At 41.2% G+C, this 25,328-nt stretch overlaps 1 protein-coding gene across 7 annotated transcripts in view; it reads right to left on the minus strand.

Moving 5' to 3' along the window:
* The window catches only part of PLCE1 (phospholipase C epsilon 1), a 149,407-nt gene extending 134,393 nt beyond the window's left edge, over positions 1–15,014 (minus strand). For 3 of the 7 annotated variants that reach the window (XM_085228943.1, XM_085228942.1, XM_085228941.1), the window contains exon 1: positions 14,320–14,485. The gene's annotated coding sequence lies outside the window, so the exon portion shown is untranslated. Of the gene's footprint in view, positions 1–3,311; positions 3,430–14,319; positions 14,487–14,797 lie in introns of those variants that run through there. The other 4 variants (XM_085228940.1, XM_085228937.1, XM_085228938.1 and 1 more) reach the window with 3 other exon arrangements.
* Positions 15,015–25,328: the final 10,314 nt, after the last annotated feature.

Raw genomic sequence — 25,328 nt, forward strand, 5'->3', positions numbered from 1 at the left:
AAAAATACCTCAGGTTCCTAGCCTCAATTCTTCTTGATTCCTCGATTCCTCATTGCATTTTCTCATGCCAGCACCCAGGCCTTCTCACTATCTCCTCTATCACCATCCTGCACATACAGCACTAGTCATAATTCTAGCCACGTGATGCAAATAGAACAAATCTGTAATAAAAATATTTCTAACTACTAAAAAAGTCTGATGTGTGCTAGAGATGCATTAAATCACTACAGTTTATCTTCTGTAAACCCCACTAACACTTTTATTCACATTGTGTTAAGCTACAGTACTCCTATTAAAAATTTTACTTGAGTAATAATATATTACTGCTGAGCTGTCATAAAAAAAGTAAGTACATTAAAACTGGAATCCCAGTATGTTTGAAATAAAATTAGAAATAATCTGTAAGTGAAAAAGTATTCAGTTGTCTACCTACACATTTATACTTCCATATGGCAATTAGGAAGTTTCTTTATAAATACACTGTTATCCCTTCCAAGATAAATGGAACTATACATGAAGAAAATTCTATGTTCACAGCAACTTCCACACTCCTTCCTTAAGTTCTGCTTGCATTTCTTTAACAGCATAATCTATTTAAAGGAAACAATTCTGAAGACCAGAGTAGAATGTTACCATATATAATTGTTATGCATTTATTGAGGATCTTCAAAATAACTGCAGTGAATGATTGCATCCCTTCTAATGCAGGTATATTGCTTTTCTTGGTTATCTTTCCAAGTCTCTATGGAAGTATGCTGTTAAGTATTTCCATCTGCTTGTGAGACTCCTACTTACTTCTAATGACTTATTACTGCACACCTGGGCTTCATTCTTTCTTTTGGGGGGAAAAGATAACCTTAAGCAAATGTTCAACTTAAGTGCACGCAGCCATCATAAAACGACTCACTCCTGGATAGTACAGTCAAGCTTCTTGCTTCATGAATAGTAAGAATTTGGAATTCTAAACATGAAAATCCTCTCCCTTGATAAGATGGGACTTTATCCCAGACCCTTAGTCTGTTTCAGTCTTCATAATATCATTAGCTGGGGTAAGAATGGGTTCCACAAGCTAATTCTATACTTATCTCACACAAACAATCACTTGTTCTAAGTTTATTACATTTCTGAAAAGTTCACGTAATTCAGCTGAATAAATGGAAGGTAAAGTTTAAGTAGTGAAGTTCCCAGTAATGAACATATTTCAGGGGATGCTTGATATTCCTGTAGAACATGCAGTAGCTAGAAACAACAGAACACAGTATCACATATTTCAGTTACTTCTAGAAGGAACAAATTCTGGCTTTGTGCAGATTTCTCTAAATTGCATAATTAAGCTACCTAAAGAGATGCCTGCTCTAACTAAAGTGTTTCTTACAATTGGGGTATTACTAAGGATTTTCTCCTAGCCAGATCCTCTGCTATGTTACAACGGTCAACTCGCATCAGAGCAACCTCTTTACAGCCAGAATGATTTACAGAACTTCTGTATCTGAACAACATTGATATGAAATCTGTTATCTAGCATCCTTGAGAACTGCACTTTTGTAATGAAAATGATTGCTACAGTCTAAGTTCAAAAGTTGGCAGGAAAGACATAATGACACACTGTGTGACTCTGTAAAGTCGTTTCCATAAGAAACCAGGCTAAAAACGCAGTCATAACTTGGAAAAGGACACTTCCTTCTCTGGAACACCCTTTTTTAATTTGACATAAGCAGCGGTTTGTGCCAGAGACTCTGCCCATATCCAAACAACACTGCTTCATTACAATCTGGAAATGCTACTAGGGAATGTTGTTCTTTTCCTCAACTAGAGATAGTAGATATGTTCTAATTACCTAGGCATATGGACATAAGATATTACGTTAAATGACTGTTACATATACAGGCTACAATTTCTCAGATGAACAGAAAGATTAGCTTACATCCATTTGATTGCACACCCTTGCTGCTAACATATTACTTAATATACTTAGCCCAAACGGATTTTAGAATGCCTATTCATATGCCTGACGTATATCTCAAGATACAGCAAAAAAAAGAGAATGCCATGGTTAAATAAGCCAGTGAAACAAACCACAGAAAGTACTATGAAAGATAACGAACTAGTGCATGCATGCTGAAATACTCAAGGTTATTTCTGCTGCAACAGTTAACAGAGATAAAAACTACTTTTTTGGTATATTATTTCACCATTATAATGACAAAACAATGCTGCAACTAACACAAAAATAGACGATGTTAACCTGGGCAGGCTCATCACAGGTAAGCATCAGTGCCCTGAGCTGCGTCCCAGGCCAACGTGGCCCTGTTCTGCACTTCTTCTGACATTCTGACCAAGCTCATCAGACTGACATCAGACCAACTACCAGCTCGCACTGCCCTCAGGATTTGCTGATTGACCCACGTGTCCTCCCGCGGCTCTCCCCTGCAGCTCTGGGCAGGAGATCTTGTACCTACTGCAAGCTAGAATCATGTTCTCTTGGCAAATGATAAGAAGCATTTGAGGAAATCTGTGATGGTGATGTAGTGACACTGTTCAAGGAACATAACATCTGTATGTCACCAACAGTGGGAAGGCCACGAATGGTGATGAGGAGGTTATTTTGAAATGCGCAACCAAACACTATCAGGCTGATGTTTGGGTGACAAACTGGAAGATAAAGAGTAGCACGAGCCTTGTAATCTGGCTTCTCTGGTGCAAGATGGCAATAGTGGCTTCATGTAAGGAAAGAATTCCGTGCACTAGACCTAAGTTAACCTGCAGAACTGATGGTTGGAATGATCAGTAACTTTGGCAAGCAGCTGAAGGGGTTATGAAGCAATATCTGGAATGAAAAGAGATCCCTGAGGAGAGGCAAGGCAGCAAGCAAAACTAATGGTCTGTGTAATCTTGCAATCTACACTGTTTTCAAAAAAAATGAGAAAGAAAAAACTGTCCATGCTAATAACAGTGTTATTAACAAAAACATTGGATGTAATGTTTCAGAACAGTGTAAAAACAATCATCTCAAAACACTTTTTAATGCAATGTGTATCAGCTCCATGCCCCAACCTATCAAATTCATTGAAGATAAGTAGAGAAATTGTTTTAGGATGATAACTCAACAACGCTACCTTCTGCAGCGCTAATTTTACCAACTACCCACTGGACCTTGGAAAGCTAATAAGGAAGAAGCAGATCATAAACAAGGAAAGTAGTACTGCCCAGGAATCTAGAACAGGGTTCATGCATAACTGTTAATGACTTAGGGGAAAAAAAAAAAAAAACAAACACATAAAAGCAGCACAGGTAAATGAAAGCAGACTAACCTGTCCCTTGAGAGTTCAAATCTTAATTTGTTCTCTTAGGCATGCTACTGCCACCATCAAAACAGTCACCTGCTCCCTCAGACCTTTTCTGTTGTGATCTTTTCCAGATCAGTGCATCCTGTAAGTTATAAGAGGGGTGGGGAGGAGGAGAGACTGTGTGTTTTTCTGGACTTCAGTATATACTGAAGTGCAGTTATGCTATGAAGAATACATAAAAAGCACCTGTTTGCTCTCATGCACAGTTCAAACAGCAGTTACCTTTTCAACAAAATAAGTAAGTTTTCACTTTTCTTTGTGCTTCTGCAGCCACAAACCAATTTTTAGAAGTCTGAGACCAATTAACTATTGGCACATTTATTCCTAAATATGCAAAGTTCCAGAATCCTTGTTAACAATGAACTAACTTGGATATTGTAGAGCAAATGAATCCACCCAAGGCCTGCAACGCAGTGAAAAAGAAATGTCTCTGCTACTCTTTGGGAAGCAGTAAAAGGGTGCAGCTCTACACCAAGGAACCTGCTTTAGTGGGGAAGGGCTGGACTAGGTGATCTTCAATCCCCTCCGATCCCTACAGTCCTGTGATTCTGTGATTATCATGATTCAGAATGTCAGAGCTCAGACCAAATTTATAGAACTGAAAATGAGAATGAAGAGTAAATTTAGCAGCTGGCTCACCTTTTAAACTATATCCTGAACTCTCTCAGAGTGCCAATCTAACAAACAGAAAAAAAGCAATGCAGAGCCTTCATAATCCTGATACCCTGAGAGCAGCATTATTTTACATCAGATATAATCTCCATGTCATTGCTTTATTTACATCCTGTCATCTAATTAACATATATGTACAGAACATATTTAGCAATAAAATTTCAGAAATTATCACTGTACAATTCAAGATTCTGATTTTTAATGTCTTAGATAAAAGTTGGATAATCATGAATTTTTAAATGTGCCAGTATACACTAAAATAAATCTAATCTTTACTGATAATTTCCTTTTCTCTTTATATTCACACTTCATCTTATATTATTTTGTCACACACCACTTAATGCACCATCAGACTATCTGAATTTGAAAAGCTTTAAAGCTCTGCATGTGAGAAAACAGATATTGGAATTGCCCAGACTCCAGCCCACAACAGTACTAGACAATGACAGCATCTTTCAATTATACATTTATGTGCATATCAAATACTTTTAAAAACGAAACAAGATTTAGTAGAAATGGTAACAGAGTCAAATAACATGAAAAAAAAAAAAAAAAACACCAAATCCACCATAAGAGATAGCATTTTATATTGATATGTTGAGACTATCTAGAAAGAAATACTGTCACACCAATTTCATAGGAGAAAGAACAGATTGAGCTATATGAGTTCACTACAAATGGCAGCTGTTTTCCTGGGGGCTTCAGGCCACATCTAGCAAGCAAGAGACTACAAATTCTACCAAGATTAGGTCAGAGACTCAATGTGTGCAAAACCCATATGAAGAAAGATCAGAGCTTCCCTTTTTCATTGATGGAGGAAGGGCCCCAGCTTTTTTGCTTTTCTGGCAAGTAGAGGGAATGCAGCCAACTTTACTTGCATTTGCTGGCCAAGAGCCGAGACGGTTTCTGTCTAAATTCAAACTTGAAAACCTTTACTGGGATGCACATGATTGCTAATGGAATAGAGCTTTACCATAAGCATGATGAGTAATGTGGGAAAAACATGGGACTATCAGGTAGAGGCTATCAGGCTTTTAACTCAATGAAATCAATAATTTAAATGCCCCTGAAATGTTTAAAAGAGTTTTGGTAAATGTAAATTAAAATTGTTTTTATTCTTTTTTCTTAATGGCTTCCTGCTCCTCTCAGTGGTGTCCTTAGAGCTTGAGAAAACTGAAAAGCTGACAGAAGACTGAGAATGGCATTATGAAACAAAGGAAAAGTAATCAGAGCACCACATCAAGTCAGGGGAAGGCACAGAGTTTAAAGTAAAGAATGAGTCACATATAAATTAGAAACTTTATTGGTCATCATAATTCAAATGCTGCTATACCAAATAGTATTTCCTTGCTTACCTTCCTCAAGGCATTTTTACAGCTCTCCCACTAACTCGTAAATCAAAACCAGGCAGCTTTCTACAAAGCACTCAGCTGAGATGCAGGTCAGGGCTACACAGAAGCTGTTACACAGGACGGTGCTGTGCTGCACCTTGTACCACTGCACATTATCTTTTGGCCTCAGAATTTTTAGCCTTAAGAACAAATTTTATGTACCTATCCAACTTGAGACAGCTGCCCATTAAGGATAAACATTATCAACTTGCACAACAAAATAAACAGTATGAGGAACAAAAGTAGCATGGGGGACACAAACATGGAGGCAGCTGTTGCCAAATCCTCAGAGAACTCACAAACACTGCCCTTCTGGTGGGTGGCAACGAAGCCTCCCAGTAACGCCACTACTGCCTTTCCTATGCCTCTCAGGTAAAAAACCTCAAAATGTACGTAACAAACTGGATCTTACAAAAGAATTCAGGCAGGCAGAGCAGCCTATACAGCCATTTGAAAGATGTTACTGCATATTTTAACGCTGACCTGTTTTATGGCCTGCTGTCCAGGGAATTGTTTATTTCTGCAAACCACTACTGAACCTGGCTTGCAAATCCAGAATCACAGCTCAAATTGTATGGAGAATTAATTTCTAACCAGACTTCACAGTATTGTTAATTCCTACAGTCACGTACTCAGCCTTGGAAAACACACCGCTTTTTCTAGAAGTCCCTTGTTGTACTGCTACATAACTACTCATAATCTTTAAAATCTTTAAAAATAAAACATTTAGCCATGAAAACAACAGGAAAATTGGAATAATAGTAAGGTTTCACATTTATTATTTTTAATCCAAACTAAGTGCAGAGGGGCAGGGAGGAAAACGAGGATTTGGAAGTCAGTGCATTTAACAGTTGGTGCTGCCAACACAGTTTTCATAATGAAACCAGTTTGATGGCACATCAGTCGTTTTCACAGTGGAATGGACTTAATTGGAGTGACTAAAAAAAAATGACAATGAAATTCAATTGTAGGCACTGACTAGTATCACAAATTATCTACTATTTTTATAATTCTGCCAAAGAAATCTATAACTTTACCATTTCCTGATCCTAGAAAAGAGGAATGGTCCACATATGTCCAAGATATTCCTATTGCCTTATAGAAATTAATCTTAAAATAAAAAGATCTCATATCTTCCTCAGCTTCCTCATTTAATTATACACCTCCTATAATACAGAATATCATACAGTTTTAAGATATAAGGGAGTTGCAGAATTTGCTGCACAAGCATAATCAGAACAAGCAGAACACTTTCACCTCAAAAGCTGATAACTGAGTTACTCACAAATTGAGGTATAAATAAATCATTTGCTATAGCTCAGAATTTGTTGGAACAAGAATTTCAGCAGACCACTAGACAAATAATACATAGAACCATAGAATCACCAAGGTTGGAAAAGACCTGAAAGATCATCCAGTCCAACCGTTCACCTATTGCCAATAGCTCCCACTAAACCATGTCCCTCAACACAACATCCAGTCTTTCCTTGAACACCCCCAGGGTCGGCGACTCCACCACCTCCCTGGGCAGTCCATTCCAGTGCCTCACCACCCTTTCTGAAAAGTAATACTTCCTAATGTCCAGCTTGAATCTCCCCTGCCGTAGCTTGAAACCATTCCCTCTGGTCCTTCAGCCTCTCCTCATATGGCCTGCGTTCCAGACCCCTCACCAGCTTTGTTGCCCTCCTTTGAACACGTTCCAGGGCCTCAATGTCTTTCTTGCAGTGAGGGGCCCAACATTTAATAACTTAGAAGACCCATAAGAACTTCTTACCCCTGGCCCTAAACTAACATTTTATAAGAAGAATGTTCTGTCTCCTTCACAAATCCTAAATGTTTCCACTACTATACATAGAGGCAGTATCAAGTTTTAACTGTGCAACTAGATTGGTAGCTGACAATATTTGCTCAACACTAACAGGAAGAAACAATATTAACTTGATACTGTTGCTGCATAGCAAAATTAGCCACTAAATCTCGAGTTTTAATGAATGCAACATTCTGGTACAGGATTACGTGGACATACTCAACTTACATTTGGTTTCAGGAAAGCTAGATGAGAACGGAAGCAATCGAGCAGTATACTCCAGGGTTCAACTGTGTTCCCAAACAAGTTTCAACTCTACATCATCATCTATAAATGTTTTCTGGGTAAGTATCAAGAAGGAAGTTTGTCTTAAGTAAAATGGACCCTTCTCCTTCAACTTCCCGTGTCCTAAAATAAATAAATAAAATGAAATAAAAATCAATGAACATTTTTGTTTCAAGCTGCAAGTTAGTTCAGATCCTGCAGTGGAATCTTGAAATACTATCTCTGAAATACGTTTTAACAGGGGGACCAAAAGGCAACCGGATAGCAAAAACTGCTTTTATATTCATTGTATTTCTGCCAACATGGAATAAGTAATGCAGTAAAAACAGTAGCATCTAATGTTGGATGCTGGCATGGATTTGTGCTAAACTAATACAATTTCCAATAGAGGCAGGAAGAATTTAACCAGAAATACCTTGACAGACATAGCACAAACTCAAGGTTTACTCGTGCTTAGAAGAATTGCAAAAATCATAATGTTGACTTAGTATAAAATTAGGAAACTTTTTGACTCAAATCATTATTTGACTCTATGATTTTTTGAACCTATGATTCTATGACATTTCAAATATGAGGTAATACTATGCATGCAGCTGGCACTTTTAAAACTGATTAATTAATTGAATTATAACATCTTTATGCTAACTTCTCTATAACTTTACCTGTAACAAAGGCATATCCTATAAACCATTCACCTGAAACACAGGAAGGTTTGCAGGTTACAGTATAGAAAAGCCCATACTTTCAAAATTATGGGAGGGAAAGCACTGTTAGGTATGAGTCAGGTGTACAGACAGAGCAGTTTTAATGCCTAGGAAAGAAAAAGCTGCCCGATTTTCCTGTCTCAATAATTTACGATAATCCTGCTTTTTCAGAAATGCTGCAGCCTCTGTACAATGGGGGGAAGGCAAGGCAGAACTGCTGGGCTGGATGCCGGCTCGCTGACAGAACTGTGGGGAGAACGGGAGCAGTGCTGCTAAGCGACACGCTTGTTGGATGTGTGGTCAGCCGTGTCAGATCAGATCCCTTATTTGTACACAGCTTCTGCAGCAACACAAGGGTATGCCCACTGGAGCATGGGTCACAGAAACACACCCTGAAAACAGAGGTATTCATCACTTCATGCACTTGAACTAACACTGCAGGAACTGACAGCGTGTAACCACTGAATTTTCTCTTGTGGAAAGCAATCCGTGACTCATCACAGCCTGAGGTACAACTGGCAATGTACTAATACCACACTGCTGTTATGTCAAACCAAAAGTGCCAAGAATAAAAGAATCAATGGGTGTCACTCTACACTAGTATCAGCCACACCTGGGTAGCATCTAACTCTGCATAAAAGGACACATGATTTGGCACCATGGAGACAAAGGTGAAATTGGAAAGCATGCAGAACAGATGCGAAATCCGAAACTGGAGGGATTACTGGGGAGCAGGGAGCACTGAGCAGCACTTTTTAGGAAGGGCCCTCCATATCTCACAAGAAGAACAGATCGTTTTGAAAACAAACAAAAGGAAAACAAAATCTAATACACAGTTTTGGAACTCAACCACTAAGTCTACACATCACACACCGGTAGACATCGGGACCATTCAAAAGATTAGTATGTTTAATTTGGATGATAACTGCAGAATTGTTATACAACAACCAATGACAACACAGCAATAGCTACTTGCCAAATTCACCCTATGAAAATGAAGTAAATAAAGAAAAAGCCCTACAATTTGTCTTACATATTTAAATCACTCAGGCTACCGATGCTGGGAATGTCTCTAAGCAGGACAGCCTGGAGGTTTTAGTTAATGACATGTGTTGATGTCATTCTTTTAATATGTTCCTCTGTACTTAACTTCTGCATTTATTGAGAGAACACCACCACCAAAGAGAGACTTCTTGTTTATGTTTTGCTGAGTTAAAGCACAGAATAAGAACAGAAGTATATTCAAATCAGTTATGGCAGCAACATCTGGCAGCAGAACAATCGGGCTGTTCAGATTAAAATATTTCCAATACAAGTAGCTGTATGTTTGATTTTACAGTACCTGTTTCTGCTGCCTCTTCCATAAATTCATTTCTAAGAAGTAAATAAGAAATGGTGCAATTGGAACAAAGCAAAGGTAATTATGTAAGGTTCTCTGCTTTTTGTATGCCCACTTTGTTCTCCGGGGAAAACATGCAAACAACAGACCATTCACAAAAGTATCAGCTGCAGTGAAAAATTTCAAGGGCTCTGGAGGAGCCTCACTAAGAAGTATTTTCCATCCAAAAAATGCAAAGTATCACAACATGAAACAGTTCAAGAAGCATTATCTGCCTGGCACTCTTAACATCTCTGCCACTCCAGATGCTTACAGAAAAGCAGCCCACAGCATAGCTCACGAGTGGCCACGAGTTACAGAAGGGAACAGGGAGACATTTTTGGCCCACCAGCCTGCTGCAGTAACGTGGGCGCACTCAGAGTGAGAAGGGACCTGCACTATACATGAGGAACACTGCAGTATAGTTTCCCACAGCCTTTAGAAAGAACAACATAGATTTTCACAGAAGATCAAACATACTTGAAAATCATCCGAAGTGTGAAATTTAGTTACTAAAAGTTTGTAAAGACACCATCCAGTTCTCAGAAATCTCTGCCCACTGACAGAATACATTATAAATACATTATAAATAACAACTATAATACACATTTATGGATGAATTGAAGAACTAATTGGTTAGAAATACATTTTTGACAAGCATGAATGCTACATGAAACAAGAACAAAAACAAAACATCATCTTCAGAAGGCAATTCAGCCTGGATATTAAAAGACAGGGTTTTCTTTTTCGCCTCCAATTTGGTAGGTAGCTGTAAGCCAAAACAACCACAGCAATCCTGAGGGAACTTAAAAGGAGGCATTCACAACAAGGAAGTTCTGCAAGAGGAAACCTACAGGTTGTTCGTCAACATGAATTGTTGGTATTGGACAAAGCAGCAGCTCCTCAGCTGCATGACCCCTGTTAATCTTGCTTCATTCTAAAGGAAAACCCAGCTCAATTAATACTGCTGAAAGATATCCACACTGCTACAAAGTCACCTACTCCAAGCAACAGAGCTTTGTATTTGGAATAAAGGAATGCATTACAAAAATGCTAGAAAGAAGATGCAGTGTAACAAAAACCCCAAATGCCAGAGATCGCCACGGCAGCATTCTTGCCGTATGCTGTAGCACAGATGCAGAAAAATACTGTGGGAGGAGAGGTCTCACACCAGAGCATTGTCTGAAACTACAGACAGCAAGGTCCGACTACACAAGGCAAGGTCAATGCAACTGGAGAGTCATCTGTTTAAGAAAACATACTATTATTAGATTCCAGTAGTATGCAGCACTTGTGCATACTAATAGAATAAAAGCATTACCCCAAAAATAAATGTTTTGAAATGGTAGCTTTGCCTTTACACTCACTGATTTTCCACTTTCCCTAACCCATTAAAAAAAAATAAAATTGAATATGAACGATTGAAAATGAAACGTTCCGGTATTTTCAGTTTCTTTAGTTACTCAAAGTGGTACAGCAATTAAAAAATCTAATGATACATTCAGCTTTTTGAGATGCGCTGTTCCATTTAAAATGTTGTACCACATTATTAAGTATTAATTACTGATAGCAGCGTAGAATAAAAAGTATCCCAGAGTTAATAACATATTTAACCTATGGAGTTATGCCTCAGACTACTGTGGGTGGAATATGACAGTCTGTATACTGCCCTGCAGAGCACACCTCCTGCACAAGATGCAAGCCTGCAGTGCCGCCCTGCTCCAAAGTTCTAAGGGGCTCCATGAGAATTTAAGCTGTCACAGAGGCCAGCGCTACCTGGAGCTCTGTCTCCAACAGCCTGTAAATCTGAGAGCTGTGGGGGAACCTAAAGGAAGGGTACTCCTGGGGAACAGAGCATAGCATTGAGCTCAGTGCTTCCAGCTCAGACAGTGTACCCATTTTCAACAACCAATGGCAAGCAGATACAGCACTGGAACATGTGGATTATTTATGAATGGCCAGGCAGTTAAGAAGAGAGTGTTGTGGATGGCCTAGTTTAAAAACAATGATGTTCATTATGTTTTGTACAAAGACGTCAGCACAACAGAGTGTACAAGACCATGAGGGAAAGGTGTTCATCCCACAGTGATGTATCTACAAATGAATTCCAATGTTTCGAGTACGATAAAAATTCTTTAACTCAAGAACGAGGCTGGGGAGTTGGGGGGATGTATATTATAGAGCTCCCAACACCACTGTCACCACTTCACCCTCAACTCTTAAACACAAATCTCAGTTCACTAGATGGAAGTTTTGCTCAAAAATGAGAGAGTGAAATATGACCAATCTCTGGCAGAACCTCCACTGTGGAAACCCCACCCACAAGCAGACACATGCATAGGTCTGCCAAGACAAACAGAGCAGAATGCAGAGTAAGCGGCACTGCTCTCCTGCAGCATGCACTCAGCCATGCAGGTCCCCCAGCACACGTGTGGCAGCTCCCTGCTAAAGGCGATTAAAGGCAGCTCGAGAAGGGACCAAATTAACCTAAGAGAAAGAATGGATTTCATGCTGGCACGCTAATAATCTTTTCTACCCAAGCCACAATGAAAAGTGTTATTTAAAAATTAGAATCAGACTGCATACTAAAGGTACGGGCACCATTTGACAGGGTGTGCTGGAATGAGACCATGAGTGGCTGCAAAGCTGGCAGGTGAGGCAGCACGTCTCTCTGTGCTAGAGCCATGGGATTCACTCCAATGTGAGTCACCCAAATTTTCAAACAGTATACGAAACAAAAAGTGAATTACTGTTAATCGTATTATTATTGTCATTTATAAAGTTTAGGGCTCACAATCATAAACCAGTATCCACGCTGTAGTTGGTGCCATGCCATACAACAGAGAACTGAACAACAGTCCTTGTTGTAAGACCTATTGTCTGTAAGATTATCTTCTTTTCAACCAACAAAGGACAACTTCTGTAAACTTGCAGGTAAGTCCAGCTGAATAAAACAAACCACCTTTAACAATCTTCAGTGAAAAATCCCTGTGCAAATCATGGACATAGATTCATTACTTTTTTCCTCCTGCATAACTCAGCTCTTCATTTAACTAATTTTTATTTCAAATCCAAGAGCCATTGCTAAATTACAGCTGCTCTTCTCCAAAAGAGCTGCTATTTCAGACTAGACATTCCCAGCCATTGTATCACTACCACTGTCCCACCTGAACACATTGCTTTAATTCTAGATTTTGGTGATGGTTTTAGTCACTGAATCCCAACATTGTTATTCCTCTTAAAGACAGCAGTCCCTTAACACAATAAATACTTTCTTCTATATAGACTTACAAGCTATAGTCAAATTATTTCACAGCATTACTTTGCATTATCTTAATATAGAGAATTTCTTTTCCACATCTTAGAAATGTTCCGAACCTCCAATTATCTCATCCACTCTTTTATGACCTTGTTCTACGACTTCCAATAGGTAGTTTTCAGAAACTTCTTATTCTGTAGCGTATTCTGTTCATGTTTCTCAAACTTAAAAGTTTGACTTCACTTTCTTTTTTCTTTAGCAGCTGGTCAGAACCCTGGTGTGAATAACACACTTGTATCAGTTACTATACATCACATTGAATCAACATCAATGGAATGGACAGGAACTGCACCCTCCAGTCTAAGGCCACAAGGAGACTTAAGAACCAACTTTGTAGCATGTGTGAAAACAGAAAGGAGCTCATTACAACACACCAGATCAAAGCCTCCGAATGGCAGAACATGAACAAACTGCTTACGTGGCTAAGAACAACTTCAGTAGACCTTCACTACTTTGTGCATAGACTGGATGTGGCCCTTTATGACTTGGGAATTTCTCTCTGCATTATTTTACTGGCCATTCAAAACACAAAGCATTTCCTAACACACAGAATGTCGCATCTGTTTCTCGTTTCACCTTGGTTGATTGCTCCCAGATCTGCTCAGGTGTTGTACCAATCACACACCACTTGTTTGCCTCTGACTTTCACAGGATGAGGTAGCAGGGATCATGATGGTTATCTGTGTGTGGAAGCATGACTTACGCCACACGTTGGGGCTGCTCTGCGGTTATGGCTACATGGCTCTTCGACACAGCTGGTGGCTTCTCTGAGCCCCTTTCAAACACAGGAGTATATAAAATAGACAGGATTCAAATATTTAGCAAACTTTTGTCACAACAAACACAACAGCAGGCTTAGTTCTGCTCTTCACACGAGTGCCTCACCAAGTAAACAGCAAACATTCGACTGTTCCTAGAAGCACAGCGGATTTTTTACTCATTTCTGTACCGTTCTTGCCAGCTCTTGTACCTCCTTTAGCAGAGTTCGGAGCCGCCTCCGCGAGCTCAGCTCCGCACCACCTGTGCTGGTGGCACCCCAGCAGCTCGCGGCGGAGCAGAGAAGCAGCGCACGCGGCTCCTCGAACCCGGTGCAGACACCGCGCTCTCTCGCACCGCCTGCAGCGCCCCGGGCAGCCCCGCCGCCTGAGGAACCCCGCCGCGCACAGCCCGGCCCTGGCTAGCAGTCACAATGGGCAAAACCCCCCTAGGAATTATAAACGGAAAGCGAGGGGGGGACCGTAACGACTACAGGCTGCGGGATGAGGGCAGCCCGTCCCAGGCTGCTGCTGTTTGGGGTTCCCTCGAGCCCCCCCGGCGGAGGAGGGGATCCCGGAGCGACGCGATAGCGGGGCCGGGAACATGGCCGAAAGCGGAGCGGCAGCCGCGAGGGCAGCGCGGGGCGGGCAGGGCACGCACCTCTCAGCACAGCCCCGGCATCCTCTTCCTCCCGGGACCGCCGGGTACTCCAGCGGCGCTCTGTGGCGCGCCTCTCTGCCGGACGGGGCCGCCCCCGCCGCTGCCCAGGGCGGCGGAGCGAGCCGAGCGCCTACCCCGGCGGGACGGGGGCGGGGGCTGTGAGCGCGGACCGCCCCGCCGGCTCGGCGGAGGAGGGACGGAGCGGGGAGGAAGGCGCTCGGGGCAGCGCAGACGGCCGACTCGGACGCCTGGAGAGATCCCCGGGGGGAGGTTCGGCGGGAACCTCCTCGCGGCGCGCTGAGCCCGGCGGTGCCCCGCGCTTCCCACCGTGACGGAGCGCGAGCGGCGTCCGCGCATCGGCTCCTCCCGCCCGGGGCAACCTCGCGCCTCTTGCGGGCACCGCGCGGCAGGAGCACCGCGCAGAGCGCATCCTTGCGGCCGGGACGCCGCCACTGCGCCCCGCCAAACACGGCCCTACCTCTCGTCTCGGCGCCCGCCGCTCGCGGGCCGCTGAGTAACGGCTCCGGCCGTGCGCCCGCGCGGGGCGGGAGCGACGCAGCGCCATCGTCTCTCGGCCCTGGGGCGGGGGCCGCGTGCCTCACCGCATCGGAATGCGGCGCGCGCCCCTCGCCCCCCTCAGCCCCCGCCCGACGGCGGCAGTAGCGCTCGCGGCGCTTTTTGCTTTTCCCCCTCTCCAGCACAACGCCGCTGCCCGGTGAGCGGCGCGAGCGGTGCGAACAAGGGCTGCATTCGGGGCCGCTTCAGGAGCGGGCGCAGCCCCTGTTCCGTGCCGCGCGGGTGAGAGAGGCGGGGGCTGCACGGCCGCCATCCGCACTGAGGAGCAACGCGGCGCGTTGAGCTCCGGTCTGCACGCGTGGTCTGTTCCGTGCGGTGTGAAAAGTCGCATAAAGTCTGATTCTGGAGGAAGCATTCTCACTTTTTTTTTTTTAAGAGGCAAAAGTTGTTCACAGATAACGAAGTTATCTTTGGCCGCTTTTACACCGCGGGCACCGATCCCCGTAGCCAAGCTGCGTGCATTCCGTGTCCCGGCATGGCGCCGTGCTGCCCGCAGCTCACGCCCCGCACCCTGCCAGGAGCCCCACGCTGCTCCCTAAGGGAAGAGCAAACCCGAAGGCCAAAGACGAAGTGCCGCTCTGTGCTGCGTGTTACCTCAGAGGTGTCATTGCCCTGAGAGGATAATACAACACTTAAAGAAATGTGTCCAAAAGTCGACCAAATGATGCGCTGGAAGCCTGCAGAAGTTACCTACTTTCAAAACGTTGCATTGTTTTTCCTAACAAGGTATGCCAGGCACAGCATCGCTTGTATTTGCTGCCTGGCTGTAGGTGTGCTATTCAGTTTCATTCCCTCATCATCCTGTGGGCACTGGTGATTGTAAAAAGGAGATAAAACACTGAGACAGAGAACTGCAGAGCTTTTAGCGGCACAGTATCCAAATCAGGCATTGCTCAGGAGGTGAGAGACAGATAATCTGAGCTTAATCTGTTAATTAATGGCCTGACAGTGATTGGACAAGGGGGGGTGGCTTTAAACTAAAAGAGGGGAGATTTAGGTTAGTTGTTAGGAAGAAATTCTGTATCAGAGGGACCTGAGGCCCTGGCACTGTTGCCCAGAGCTGTGGGTGCCCCATCCCTGGAGGCTCTCAGGGCCGGGTTGGATGGGGCCCTGGATCCTCATTTGGTGGGGGGCACCAGCCCATGGGAGAGGGTTGGATCTGGATGTGCTTGGAGGTCCCTTTCATACCAAGCCATTCTATGATTAACCATTAATGTTAATCAGCCTCTACTGAAACGCAGCACGTGTTGGCTGAAACCTGGTTATTGAAAAAACCCGCAGCTTTCCCCTCGCCACCAGTGCAGCTTGGATTGCATTGGCTGTGCACAGTACTACCAAAAGAGATGCTGTAACAGCAAGCTACAGAAGGCTTGGATGGATGCTGCTTTCCACTTTATGTTCTGTATGATTTGTATATTTTTCATATATTCTTTTAGTGTATGAATATTGACCAAAAATAAGGTCAATTACTGATACTTTATGTATTCTCAGTGTTGGAGGCACACTTGCCCTTTAGAACTGGTCATGCAATATATTTTCAGCACTACAGCAGAGGCAATGAATTATCCCCTGAACACACAGGCAGCAGGAACCTTTCCATGGGAGCTTTTTCCAGTTTCTCTCTGCTTTTCCAGTTGTTTTTAAAAGTGCAGGAAAGTTATCATCACATTATTCCAGTGGAAAAAGACATCTATATAATTTTTCCTTCACAGTGTGTTCACATTTTTTTCTCAGCTTGCAGAACTCCACCAGTAAAAGGTGTACTGCACGGAGAGGAAAGTGATACATTTTGCAGAGAGGAAAATTTGGAGAAGTCACCACATCCATGACTCAGCAAAGGATTAAGGCATGCCTTTGACCTAAGCACGCAGCAGCGGGGTCCACACCACACTCCAGCAGTGTTGCCTTTGGAATCTCTTTCTGAGCTCCAGCTCCCAACCTTTTCCATGTGCACCCAAACATGATTTGTTGTTGTAACTGTGAGAATCATAAGGCAGATAGAGAAGTACAGATGCTCTACCAAACACCTAGATGCTTCTCTGAGTGCTGCAGGGAAGGAGATACCACCATGGCTCAGGGGCTGTCCCTTCCCACATGTCCCCATGTGAACAACAGTTCTGAAGCTGCACCCTCGTTACGCACCGTGACTGAGAAGAACTGAAGTATGAAGAAATGATCTGCCTATATATTCCTAACAAATATACGTTACTACTTAACTTTTAATATGATTTCTTCATTTGAGGACAAGTTCAAAGTCACACGCAGATCCCAAGGAAGCTGAGTGTGCAGCTCAGGGCTGAGGCACACCATCTTCTTTACGTCCCATCTGAATGCGCAGCCCTCGAGGTACTGCAGGCAGATCCAGCTTTGCAGGAGGGAACATTCACCTGCCTGACCTCAATGCTGTGCTGAACTAAAGGCTTCTTCCTGCACTGGACTGGGATTGTGGAGCTTAGTTCCATCTTAACTTTCTCAGCCAATCAAAAAGTGCTGTGAAAAATGCATCAGTTCGCCTTTTTCTCTTGTATGTCAGAGCCCACCAGCTCTCCACGAGAAGAGGCTGCCCTGTCGTGCTCTGCCCTGCTCAAGCAGATGCAGGACAGCACACTGCTGCAGGTCACCATGTGGGTGGATCCCAGCAGCGCCAAGCAGCACACAGCCCCAGTTTGGGTTAAAAAATTAGTTAAACTTCAAAGTGATGAGTAACCGTTAAATTCCACACATCCCTGTGAAATGCTAAGTCTTATTCACTTTATGCAATGGCGGATCTAAAGCTTTGTGAGCTGACTTGGGCTATCCTGCTAACATCAGGGAGAAAAAGCAGCACAGTGCTGGGACTCGTGCTCAGAACACTCGGCTTTGTTTTCTGTGTGCATTCTGTACAGCATTCCCCTGCCTAAAACCTGCAGTGTCATGTATCAAGGGATTTTTTGTCTTTAATTGTGGTATTCTATAATAATATTTGCAAACAAATGATTTAACAAATTACATAAAACATACAAAATATGTTTCTAATTTAAAAAAAAAAAAAAAAAAAAAGACCCAAAGGTTTTTCCTCAGGCTTCGCTCCAAAATTCACCCTTCAGCCAGGACTGCAGAAAAGCACGCACACGTGTGCACGCAAACAAATTCTTAAAGCAAATTAGAAACACATGAAAATGGGGACTGTCTTCTTAACTGCACTCTGTTTTCAGTACAGCCAAACTGCCGGTGATTTGCTGATGGAGGAACACACAGGCCTTATCTGCACAGCGTTCCTCCCTCCCTCCAGCCCAGTTCCCCTGCGTAAGGCACAGCCCCATCTCAGTCAGGAGGTGGCTGCCCAGAAGAAAAGCCTTTATGGAATAATACTTTCCATTAAAACAACTATTACTTAGTAAAAACTTGATTTTGGAACTATTTTAACTGCAAGACAAATAATTAGAATCTGTGTAATTTATGTAAAGAAATTACATAGTAATTAATGTACACAAGACAAAATACCTGAATTTCAGCAGCTGTTTCTAAATGATAAACTCTGGGCTGGAGGTTCCTGGTGTGACTACATTAAAGGCTTGATGTCACTTTACGTGACACGAGGTTTGGTTTGGCTGTTATGAACATCAGCTGCCACAGAGGTCATTCTGAAAGCAGAATGAATGCTTGAAAATTTTTGACATTTCAATGAAGAAAAAAAATATAAAACTGATAAAATAAATAACAGCTAAAAACAACCAATAAATGGAAACACTTTTAATAAAATTATTTGAAATTAACATTAGCTGCTTGACTTTCAAGCCATTGGTAAAGGCATCCTCCAGTTAATCTTTGGAAGAACTAAAAAATCTTCGGAGTAAATTTGAAAGAAAACCATCAGTTTTCAAATATCACTAAGATAGAACATTTCTGATAAGTCTAACTATTAACAAATATGGAATTATTGCATTATGGCTTCTGGGGGAGCTATGTTACATTCCATTCAACAGATGTTGTATTTCAGTGGAGTAACTCCTGATACAGATCAAATTAATAACAACTCTTATGCCTCAACTGTATTCCCACCATATAAAAGAACACTTGTAGAATTGATTTTTGCTGTACCATTATTTCAAGATGTTTTCTAAAAGCTAGAAACTATACTATTATACCCATTCAAGACACTGGAAGAATAACTCATCTTTACTCCACATTACAGTTCAGAGTATGATACAAACAGTGGAAGTCAAATTATTAATACCACTCACTGAATAAAAGCATTACATCATAATTTTCCATTAACTTTTTTCTAAAAAGAGAAGATGGAAAATATCCGTGAATGTTGCAGAATGGATTGAAGTTGCATATAATTTTGACATACATAACTCAAATGAAAGTTCGCCTCATCCTGCAAGTCAGCATTGAGGCAGTGCTTCTCATAGTCACTGATAATATTAGAGACTGGGACATTAATTTTTATGTAATAAAATCTAAAGATACATATATATAATTTTATTTTTATATTTTTATATTTTTTATAATTTATATAATTCTTATGAACTTGGATAGAGTTTAAATAAAAACAACTGGCAGTTTTTGGTGTTCAGCCTAGCATAAAGCCTCTTCTGAAACTTCATACCCTGGATCACATCTTCATTGTGTGTTTGCTCCATGTTTATCATATTCTCCTACCTTACACAAGCACTTGCAAAAAAGCATCTCCCATTCTGAGGAATGCCCTGACACATAAGGCACGTTGATCTGCTACTAAGAGTAGTCAGAGTGCTGACTGCTCATACCACACTGCTTGGGGAAAACTGACATGTTCAGGAGCGTGAGCACTTAACAGTCAGCACCTGGCTTTGATAGCTGTCTGGGGAAACCAATATATCCTAGAAAAAAGAGGCAAGACAAACACAGGGATCGATGTGATTGTTGACAAAAGCATTTGAAGAGGACAAAAAGAAAATTGTCAAGGTGACTAGGGAGTGATTAAAATTAAAGAGGAGCTGAAAGTGATGGAGCCCTTTACAGTGATGCATCGAAGGATCCAACTTTTCCACCAATTATTTAATACTACTTTCTATAATATCACATTTAAAACCAGTCCACTTTGTAGATGAAGTTCCTTGGCAGTTCTGTTGTTGCATTCACTTTTGCTGCCACTGTCCTCATGTGGGTGTCACAGCAACCTATCAGCACTAACATTGCTGGTGGTGATGAGCCACCATGGTTGGACTTGATGATTCCAGAGGTCTTTTGTAGCCTTAATGAAATTTATTGATACACGAAGTCATCAAAAATGTCTTTGATACTCAGGGACACAGAAGATGCATGTGGAAACCTGCTTGCTGGTGTGATTTCAGCACAGCATGTTTTCATGCTAACAGTAGAATAAAAATAGTGAACACATTGCTCTGATAGCAGTCCAATAACTGCTCAAATTATTCTAAAAGGTCATGACAATTTTTTCACTCTTTTCTACAATTCTAATGTAGCGTTACACTTAAGAATTAATTAAAAAAGAAAATAAAGTGAAAAAAATCTTTCAGCACTGTCACAGCACCCAAGTTTTACCGTAGTAGGCACTTCAGAGTTTTACTGAGGTTGGTAAAAGACAAGTAATAATAACCTACCATTTTCGACACATTCAGGTTGGCTGATTCAGTGTTGAAAATGTGAGAGTGTGGGAGTAGTTGTGGTTAATTGTAATGGTTCTTCAGAAATGAGTACGTATGACCAGAACTTTCCATCAATGCAGCCAGACGGTCAGACTGTAAAAGGTGCAATTACTTCTTTGCTTTTTGCTTATGAAATTAAAAGAGGATATGAAATTTGCAATATCTATTATATCCCACTCCTCCAAAAGGGAACATTATTAAATTTACTGTAAATTCTAAAAATATGTATTTTACCATCAGCCTGGGAACTTGTGATACTAAATATTTAAAGCAAAAAAAAGTTGCCTTGTTCCATTTAGTGTCATGCCAGTACATATAATTTCACAGCTAGTTCTGAACAATTCAGATCTGTGTAATCTTAAACAAAACAGAACTTTACTAAGATGTTCTTTCTTTTATAATAAAAAGAAAATAAACTTCAGCTTCTGTTTTATATGCCAGTTGAGATTCCTTGCAGTAATTCCTTCCACATCTGCTCTGCAGCTTTTGGGTTTATAAAAGCAATATTTCCAAATTTCCTTCCATCATAATATCCATATGCTGTTTTAGGGACACTTTGTTACACTCTTATACTGAAGTACTAATTATGTCTTGAATCATATGCTAAAGATAAGACAATGAATAGGCGTTGCTATCAAGGATCTAATACTGAAGATCTGTTAAAATTTGATAATACTCAACATGTGTAGACACAAAATTACCACAAAAGCTGCAAAATAAAACTAAGCAAAGAATAAAAATAATAGAAGCATCATCAGATTCTAAACTCATGACTTAGAATCAAATTGTTTGGGAAAGGGACTGGTACAGGAAGAATTAAAGAAACCTTTTGTCCAAAATACATATTTTTAGACTTTCTGAAGATTATACGCTGTTGATATCTCCTTCTAACGAGATTGTAATCTGCTGGTGTGTTGTGATTGTCACTGGCTTTCCAGCAAGCAGTGCATAAATGGGAGCAGCTAAGGGCACAGTGAGCATGAGATGTTTGCAGATGCCCTGAGTGCAGGATTAGAAACATCTTGCAGTGTTCTGAACAATCTGTAGTGCTGTATCATACGTGCGCTGTTGCTACACATACAGTTCTCCCTTTCCTCGAGGGCAAAGGAACCTACCCTCACTCCCACACTTGACAGATAACTGTCTAAGCTCAGCTCAGGGACTGAACGTGGCCAGCTGACAGGATGATGGTTGGATTTGATAATCTGAGAGGTCTTTTCCAACCTTAATGGTTCTGTGATTCTATTCTATGATTCAGCGCATTTTCGAGGATGATGGTTCATACATGCTGTGATCTATATAGAAATCACGGGTCTAAATATATCAAGAGAAAGAGAACTAGGTTGCATGTTAAAACACTGCATCTTAATCCTGGATGTGTCTGTGAAGAAGTTCCTAAGGCACCAAGATTTACGTGGGAGAAATTAAATGCAAATAATGCCTTTTCATTAATTATCTATCTGGAAAATATCTCTAATTGTGCATATGAAAGAAGGCAACTGTTTTCTCAAATTCAAAATTTGATCAACAAAGACAGTAGATAAGTTTTTTCAATCCTGAAATGAATGTCTCAATTTGCAATAAAAGGAGATTCAGGGCACACTAGAAAAAAAAATTACAAAATGTCTGAGGGAACCACAGAACTTGAGAAGACAACAGTGTCCTCAAAAAGATGTGAAGGTGCTGCATCAGATGGCCAAGTACATTCCCCTGGAGAAAAAGTGTATGAGTTTTTTCTCCCCTGGAGAAAAAGTGTATGAGCTGAGGTCTGGAGTGTTACAGGGCAACAGGAAACAACATCCACTGCTTAGAAACTAAGATTTCTAAGTTTCAAGACAGGCACATCAAAGCAAAAAAAAAAAAAAAAAAGTTTAACACCAGCTTTCTTATTTTCTTCCATTCTAATCCTAGATAAGAGTTGTAATCTGAAACAAGCAACACACTGTCAAGGGTATTCTTATATAATCAGCAGAGAACAAACTCTTCCTTCTCTTCCCTAAATCTACACCCTGTCAGACATACAGGGCTCATCACGAGAGCTTTGCTGCCAGCAAAAGAACAAAGATGTTCCCCTGCTTTTCCTGTCCCTTTTCTCTCCCTGCAACCCTTCCTAGTGAACATGAGATACTTCAGGCTGTCCTCTAAGGGTGAATGGGCCAAAATGATGAAAATTTACATTGAAATTTGCCAGTTCTATTGATGCCAGAAATATAATTAATCCTTAATTTCTACAGTTTCCATATCTTTAAATATATATATATATATGTATGTGTGTGTGTGTGTATATATATATTCATTTCACACCTTCCTTAAAAATTAATCATAGCCTAACTGTACTAATAACATCACAAATTGGAATTAGCTACTCACCATTTATTATAGACTAAGAACTAATGAATTGCAGGGGGAAATACAACTGTGTGATTCCCACAAGTGAAGCAGAACAGTGAGATGAATGGCATGAGCCAACTATGCTTCTGGGACAGGAAAAGCCTACCTTGCTATTTGTGTCCTTCCTTAGAAGACTTTGGATCATAGTATTTCATGGCTTTATCACTCTCCATTTTTAGTAATGAGGAAAATGTTTCACCATATGGCAAGAGTAAAGAACGTTAGCTAAGTGTTTTCATATGGGCTTCCTGCATACATTACTGCAAATAGCAGAAAGTAGAGTCTTAATCACACAATATAAAGACGTTGTTTAAATTAAGAAATTGGACACACCTATTACAAGGTTGGCATAAAATTTCTGGTAGAGTGAAAAAAAAAAAAAATGAGTCCATCGAGGTTACTTTTGAAAAGTGTGGAACTTTTTCCTTCACTTCCTGACCAAAAGTTGATAGTAGCTGAAGAGCTTTTACAATAATATAAAGAAATATTTGTTTTAAATTCTAAATAGGAAAGTATAAAATAAATATTAGCATCTGATTCACAGTGCATTTTATGCGAAAGAAAAGGGATTTGCCACGGAGCCTTTCCAAGTTATACAACAAAGATTTTTCTCTGTTTTAATGATCCTTAGCTTCCCAAAAACGTTACAATACTTACTATTAAATAGAACAACACCTACTGGTGCCAGCTAACCCCAGCAAAAAATCCTCCAGCTAAGTTTTCAATGGAAAGCAGATTGAGCAGTACTTTTCCTAGCTCACAGTAGTTAAATTTATCACCTCCTCTTTTCCTTGTATTTCCCTGCCTTTAATCAAGTTGAAGTTGGAACAATTGCTCCCCAACTCAACTTGGCTTCAAGCATGGTGCTGCCATGCCTGAAAGCTTGCCCAGATTTTCTACTCAATCAGCAGGGCCGATGAAGGGGCTCTTCCAGCACACCAGGCCCTGAGCACAGCCCTGTGCTGCAGTGACTGGCTCAAAGCCATGCCCTTGGAAACACTGGGCAGCAGGGCCTGGGGATCACGAGCACTATAGTGCACACGCCCTGCTTGAGCACCCACACCCAGGAACCTGCTCAAGAATTACACTGGTGTCACTCCCCACCCTCCAGCAACAATCACAGACAAAATGCAAGATTTCTGAGTCTCCCCAAGAGGAAGTAAACACAGAAATAATTACAATATGCTTATCAACTGCTCAGACAGCATACATGCTCTGTTTCTCGGCAGAATTAAAAGTGACTATTACTCTAAATTCAGCCTAATCCAACAAACGTGGCTCCCAAAGAATTTTAATGCAAGAAACGTATTTGCACACTCCCCTCGTATTGTGGTTGGTTGTTTTCAAGAACGTTTAGGACATACATCAGATATACAACCTACAGTTACCTGCAAAATGCAGGATGGTAGTGAGGTCTACCTATCACTGTGTACTTCACACTGCATAGAAACTTTTATCATCTAAAATTGTGGGGGTTGGATTTTTAACACGGTTTAAACGCGCACGTTGAGAAATAAATTTAGGAACAGAGCGCCACCTACCGACAGAACGGCCACAGCGCAAAGTACAGACTGACTTCATGCTCGCTGACCACAAAACGCGTTTTCTTTCCACCCGCCTTTTATGCAGAGTGCAGAAGCACTTTATGCCAGCTGAGCAGCTATTGACGTTTCTTGTTTTTCTCTTTGCTTAGTATTTAAGCTCAAATGACAAAGCGCTTTCTCACCCTTCGCAGTTTACTACTTGACAGAACAACATAACTTCATAGTGTCAGAAAATAAAACTGAATCTAAAGTTACTTGGACTCAAAAGAACCAACTGAAACCTATTTCAATGGTTCATCTGCATATCGCATCTCAAGTATCACTTCCCACATGCAACCCTCTAAGAACATTTTATTTAGTCAACAAAGAGCAGTGTGAGTTATCCTCTAAATATTTTATAAATGTGGTTTGTTTTTCAAGCACTATGGAAACATCTTCCTTCAGAATCATTTAATTCCTTTTCCCCTCACTTTATATTTTGCAGTGGGTAGACAATTCTAGAATTACGTTTTGAGTCTCAGTACTAATTCACTTACCTCAGTAAATCACTATTATGGTACAAATAAGGAGGATTTCAGTGCTGTCTTTCAAAAACTCATTTCTCTTTTCCCTCAAAACTTAAGTTTCTACATAATACACATAACTGATCCAAAAAAAGAACTTTCAAGAATAATTTGCAGTGCATCTCTACAAAATTCTTTCACGATCAGTCTGTTACAGTGTGCTCTCATGGAAGCCCCATTGCTTTTCATTCACTGCCTGAGAAACTAGTGGTGTCAAGTCATAATGCAGCGAGTTAATTTTGTTCATACAAAGTGAAGCAGTGTGCTGGGCAAACAGGTTAACACTGCTAGAAATCCCC

This window comes from Meleagris gallopavo, chromosome 8, assembly GCF_905368555.1.
Source record: "Meleagris gallopavo chromosome 8, MGAL_WU_HG_1.1, whole genome shotgun sequence".
In the NCBI taxonomy this organism is placed as follows: domain Eukaryota; kingdom Metazoa; phylum Chordata; class Aves; order Galliformes; family Phasianidae; genus Meleagris; species Meleagris gallopavo.